This window comes from Oxyura jamaicensis, chromosome 2 (assembly GCF_011077185.1).
Source record: "Oxyura jamaicensis isolate SHBP4307 breed ruddy duck chromosome 2, BPBGC_Ojam_1.0, whole genome shotgun sequence".
NCBI classification, from domain to species: Eukaryota; Metazoa; Chordata; class Aves; order Anseriformes; family Anatidae; genus Oxyura; species Oxyura jamaicensis.
Window position 1 is genome coordinate 49,266,286 of NC_048894.1, and position 6,800 is coordinate 49,273,085.

Sequence of the window (6,800 nt, forward strand, 5' to 3'; positions counted from 1 at the left end):
CAGCGCGCTGCGGAGCATGGGCACGGCGCGGCCCGGCACGGCCCGGAGCGGCCCTGCACGGCCCCAAGCGCCCTCAGCGGCTCGCAGCGCGCAGCCGCGGCGGAGGAGGAGCGGGCGGCGGCGGCGCTGGGCAGGCCCCGGGCAGGCAGCGCGGAGCGCAGGCAGCAGCTCCTGCCGTCATACAGTATTTTTAAACGGCAGCTTTCCCTGCAGAAGGACAGTGCAGGCAGTGGGGGCATCTGCCTTGGTTGGGCCTGCTGAAGCATGTGGATTGGCGTGAATATGAATCCTGGGTTCAGAGCCCTGCGTCGGTGTAGAGTATCAAAATAAAGCGCTCGTTACTCCTTACCGTGGAAGTAAAACTAGTGATTATGAAATGATTCGTGCAGTGTGGCAGCCCCAGCTGGAGTGCACAAATGCAGACACTGTCCTGAACTCTGGTCTCAGTCTCAAAGACGGGCATTGGGGCCAAATTTTCCCTCAGCTGCGCTGGATGTTAAAGGACTTTGATGGAGGTGACCAGAGGACAGACACTGCTCCCTCCGTTTTATCTATCTGTCTATCCATCTATCCATCTATCTAGTTATTTTCTACAGGTCCTGATTCCACCACAGTGTGTGCCTGTACATAAACGTGCGTACACGAGTGTGTGCTTTAAGTGGATTCACGTGGAGTCAGGAGAATGTCTCACGCACACTTTGCACAAAGATAGATGACTTCACGAGGAAGTAATTAAATAAAAATATTCCTTAGTAATTATATATAGCATAAATGTGTAGGCTGAAGCCAACATAGTTCTTCAGTTTTAGGCGTAAGCCTGGCTCAGTGCAAAAATGCCTGCCCCGTTTGCTTGATAAAATAATAATAATAATAATAATAATGAAATCCACTGAAATGAATAGTAGTGTTTCCGATTTGGTTAACCACAGCAGGTGGCAGTATGTACATGACTAATTTAATGCTCTTGGATATGATAGATACTTGAACAAAACAAAATCTGGAAATACCAGACAGCACAGAAAACACTGCAGGAGAGCAGGAAGTTAAGATGTATGATTGTTGGCAACTACTTGCAGCTTCTGTTGACTGTATGTTTAGAATGCAAAAGCTAGGGAAGCATCTGAGGAATATCTGCCAGAAATTTACATTTAATGAATTTGCAGCAAGTCTTACACAGCTGATGCTTCACTCTCCTCAGTAAAAAAGGGGGAAAAGATACTGGTTTGATCTATTTGTTTTTCTTTGTCCATCTGTTATCCTGGCTTCTTATACAACAAAAGTGTTAGAAATAAGATGACATAACTTCACATCAAATATATATCGGTGTGAAGTCTGACATGTATGCAGTAATAGGCAAACGTACCACTAAGTATTGGTATTCTGTCTCATTATATCTGTGTTACGCAGTTATCATCGTAATTGTCTGGAAGGGTGGACAACAGCTCTTATTTTTGGAGTTGAAGGTAACGCATTGGTGTGAATAACTTACCCCTGACAGCCAAGGATAAGTTAGGAAGCACAGATACAACGCCCAATTGTATACTGCTGCTGACAAAAGATAACTGGAGATTCAGAACCGCCATCTATTTGTTGCAGTTCTAAATAGCAATGAGCTGCTTGTTGCTTCTGTTGTAGGCACATTTCAGGTATCTGGTGTCTCCTGCTAACCTTTGGGAGGAATATGCTGTATTTCATCAGAAAAAATAATGGCTCATCTGCTGTTTGTTGGGAGTTGAAGAAGCTCATTGACACAAATAGGCGTGATGGCTATTTTCCGTTTATCTAGAGTGGATAGCTCCTGCACAGCTTTGTTTAGCCATAAAAATGCCATCCAAAACACAAGTCATTTATGAGGATGAATTATGTGAGCAACTAGTTCCTCTGCCAGCCTAATGTCAATGCAGACATGAGCTGATCTGATTGCAGATGGGGTATGTGAAAGAAAAAGAGCAGAAACACCAAAGAAACACAGGCACCAAAGAAAAACACAGAGAAGAACATCAGGTATCATCAGAAAAGACCTGAAAATTCTGTACTGAGAACTTTTGGGTAAAATTATGGTAGAAAAAGATACAGACTTATATCTCCCATTGTTTGATTTGTTCCATGTTCAAGGAAGACAGGATTTGTACATTTAATCAATTTGGAGATTCAGATTTATTTACAAAGATTATTCAGATTTATTTACAAATACGTGCCTGAATCCGTTACCCATTTCTTGTCCTGAAAGAAATAATCAAAGGAGCCCCATTTTGTTCATGTTAAGATAAAAATAACAGATTAATCAAAAAAATAAATTTGCTTCCAGACGGTAGATTCATGTCTGGTAGGTTATAAGTGTAGCTAAATCATAATATGATTACAGAGAGATAAAAGATAAGATCCCATGGAAAAAAAAAAAATACATAATAATCATATTTAGAGTATTTTTTATTATTTTTTATTTTATTTTATTTTATTTTATTTTTTTTTTTTTTTGTGAAAGAATCAGGAATATTCAGCTGATACTCTCAGGTGCCTGTACCAGAGTTAGCTATAATAAGATACTGAGAGGTCTTTGCCTAGAAGGCATGACTTCACTTTCATTACTTTAAAAAAGACACGATGAAAGATATTTTTCACCTTTTTCCCAGCTTAAGATAGCCACCTGGAATTTGTTTCTCCATGGGGAAACTATTTCCTCATTGGTCTCTAAGGGTTCCCAAAGCCCTTTCCCAGGGCAACCCCTTAACATCTGAGCTGTCTCAAGAATACTTTTTAAAGAGACTTGTAGCATCAAAACAAGTAGCTTAAACTGTAATCTTTTAATCTTCTTTACCAAAAATAATTGCTCATAACATGCTAAACATTTTTTGATCTAGCGATTGTATCATATAAGCAGGTTAAATTGCTCTGACACAGGTTTTAAAATGTAAAACTGCATCAGTACTTTATTTCTTCCAGTTAGAGTGTGTGCATGAAAGCTGAACCACCTGGTATTTAGGTATTTAAAACTGTAAGTGCAAACAGTCCAACTTGAATTACAACTGAAAATGCAGTGGCTGCTGTTGCTTAGTCTAAGTTTTAGATAAGCTTCACAAAGGTCTAGTTATTATGTGTGATTCCCAGCTTGTTGTGCAACACAACAAGCTGAATTTAATTCTCTGTGTTTAGAAACTTAATCCTTACCCTTTCTGTACATTGTCAGTCCTTTCTTCTGGACTAGGACACTATGTTTTCAAGACCTCATGTTTTTCAGTCACTGAGCCTTGTTGTCAGGATCACGCAACAAGCTGCAAATTCTTTCCTGGTCCAGGAGCGGCAGAGATTTTGAGGTGTTTTACTGTGGAAAAAGGGACACTGCTTGATGCTGTGTCCCTATGCCACAGCGTTGGAATCATCACTTGCTCCAACATGCACTGGTTATATGACCTCAGGTCCATTGTATGATCCCAATGCACGGCCTGACTGACGTGGCCTCATGCATAGACCTCCAGTAAGATGAGATGTCTGACATTACTCAGTTAAAAACCGATTATGCATCTTTTCACATTTATCTTAATTGTGTGAGGGGGCTGAGCAGCTTGGCTTGTTACTGTTGAGAATGTGATAGGAGACTGCTTAGAAACTGAAACAATAGCAGGAATAAAAGGTCAGGCCCTGGAAAGGCTGGAAGGAGCAGATTCTCATGGATGAAGGCCCTGCTGTCAGAGGCTGCAGTGTTTAAGCTTCTCCTAGCGTTCAGGCAGTGGTCAAGATGGAAAACATGCTGACTTTATACTTAAGGTATTGGGAACACTTTTTTTTTTTTTTTTTTTTTTTTTTTTTTGGTGTGTTTGTGTGTTCCTATTACTGCTATTAAATAAAATGTTCTATTCTAAAAAAAGTTGATGTGAAATGGTGGGCTCTGAAGACCATGATGAACTGGACAGTCATGATTGCTTTTCAGAGACTGAATTTCAAGGTAATAGTAAGAAAATACAGAGATTCCTATGCACTACAAGTAAACAAAAGAGGGCAGAATTGCAACTAGTTGCATTTGAAAGATGGAGTTTTCCGAGGCACACCTATTAGCTAGGTAAAGGTTAAAATACGAGCAACATTCTGCATTGCAATTCCTCAAAGGATTCAGAATCTACTCACAGGTTTGGAAAAAGGTTTTGCCCACCAGTTTTAGCCTTCTTTAAGACCAGCAATGCTATTTCATTGCAATCTGCAACAGTGGTTGTTACTAGCCCGGTCAGATGTAAAGAACAACAGTATTTTGATATAGCAGAAGTGTCAAAATGAGTTTAAGAGTAAAATATTCAGTGGCTTAATCCTACGACAAGGCTGTTGTGTGACTGCAAATTTGGCCCCAAATCACTGAAAGTGATAGAATCTGGCAAAAAATAGTAGATAGTTGACATAGACTACATGACTGCAGAACAGTGTGAAGGTCATCAGCACTTGTTTTTTACGGATAAGTAAAGCATGTTTTCTAATATAAATTTTAATTTCAGGTTGCAATAGATCAGTGTTAAACAGTATTAAAACAAGGCTGGTATATGCTTATTTCTCTTTATTAACTATAAGAAAGCCAGCAGTATCTACAGAAATTTAACTGTTAACCAATAACAGTAGCATATTTGACTTCACTCACCCTGAAATTGCTCCTTTTGTAATGGTTAACTGCCCTGTTGTAACTCACAGCAGGGGGGTAATTTTCCCATCAGAGGAGGTAAGATAAAAGGAAAGAAAAATTCCTGACATCACATGTGTTGAAATCTATTTGGAAAAATCATCATTACAGTACACTAAAAAATTCCAGGCAGGAAGTCCAAAGCAGTTGTCGTCTTGCAACAATTAGTGGGGAAAAGGAGATGTTAAAGGAATTCAGATTTAATTTAAGGCATTTTCTCTTTATTTACTGCCAGGCTTTACGTTTCCTTGTACCCAAGGTGTGGCAACAGTCTGGTAGAGTCTTTGTATTGCATTATGCAGCTTCCTGGACAAAGCAAAACATACAGCATTAGAAAGCAGAGCTTAAAGTCATGCATGCCTAAAGTGTTTTCAGGAAAACAAAACTTATCTGTAGTCAGAAATTGCTTGGATACATGAAAGACTCATCTATTAATTGAGTAAGCCCATGAGATGCATGCTTGTTTAATTTATTATCATTTTTAATCGTCTGAGGAGATAAAACAATCTATTATTCTGGTAATGTAATATCTAAAATTACTTCCAAAATACTGGATAATAAGGAGATCATGTTTGGCTGAAGATGAGCAAGGAAAATACGGCTTCAAGTGGATCATTTGTTTACAAAGTGTTCTAAATAGCTTAAAGTTGAAATTATATCATGATGATTTCATGGTCTATTTATCAGTGAAATCCAAGGGAATCTTTTTATTATATTAGAGGTTGGATCTGGTCCTTAGTATGTATATTAATACAATTATTATATCTGCAATATCATGTTTACTACATAGAACTGTGGAAAATGTTTGACTCAAAAGAATGCAAAATCAACCTAATTTGACTTTATATTACATTCTTTGAATCACAAATTATTTTACTTTTTTGTCTGTTTTATTCTGTTGGTTTATTTGTATAAACATAAATAAATAAATAAATAAATAAATAAATACATACATAAAATTGTGCCCAAGGATATCTTTGTGGTCTTTGGCATTTGAGATTCATTTAGTGAGGTAATCACCCCTGTATCTGATTAACTGATTGCAGGTTTGGGCCAGCGCAGTAGAATTGATATTAACTCTTGCAATAGAGCCCTGATTCTGAAGAGAACAAATTGTATCTGATTTGCTCAACCAAAGAATGATAAAAGTACTGAAAAGCTTTTAAATACTTCTGCAATGCAAATAGCTAAATAAATTTACTCAATTACTAAGAGGGTGTGGTTTAATTTTGTGTTATTTTCAAATTTTGCCCATTCATATAGTAGGTTGGGGGAAAAGCACCCAAATAGTATATGTAACATTTACATATCATCTCAAAGAGACATTCAGAGGGCATCATGTGAGTAGGTTCATTAAAAAAAGAAAATTGACTGACTGTATATATTTGCAATTAATTTGTGAAGTGTGAAAGCCTAATTTCAGCTCTATTTATAGTCTTTTTTTTTTTTTTTTTTTTTTTTTTTTCCACAAATATCAAGGAATACCAAAAAGAAGACACTGCCTTTTGTGAATTTGATCTTGAAGATCTAGTAAAAGTCTGTTTTATTCTTGAGAGGGAAAAAAATGACCACTTAACAGGTAATCCCAGGATGAATTGGTGAGATGTGATCAAAGATGTGTTTTTCACCCGATCTTCTCATGATGTCAAGATTATTTATTTTTTAAAAAAGACAGCAAAGTTTTTCCAGATTTTAGTATTCCAAAATTCTGAGGAGCAACCACGTGGCCATCAAGTTTAAAGCCCAGCCCAAGCTCCCACCATCCCACCCCACAGTGCTGCGGGATGAGTGCCCAGGAGACCTTCGCTTAGGGGTACACCCATGGCAGGGCAGCCCCTCCAACGACTGGCCGTGGGCAGCGGTCACCCGCCAGGACTGGCCACTTACCCCATGCCACCATTTCACAACAGCTCTGCCTTGCGTGGCCTGGCCTGGCCTGGCCGCCCCTCTCCCTGCCCACCGCCCTGGGTGGCTAGTTGCCCCCAGCTTGCTGTGGAGTGCCCCTCCACAAGGGGGTGGCCCAGCCACCGGGGCAGAGAAGCAGGGACTGCCCTCGTCTGTCCTCCTTGGCTCTGCTTGGTCCTGTTCCTTTTGCTGCCAGTGCCTTGTGCCCTCCTGTCCTTCTGCCCGCCTCTGGGCA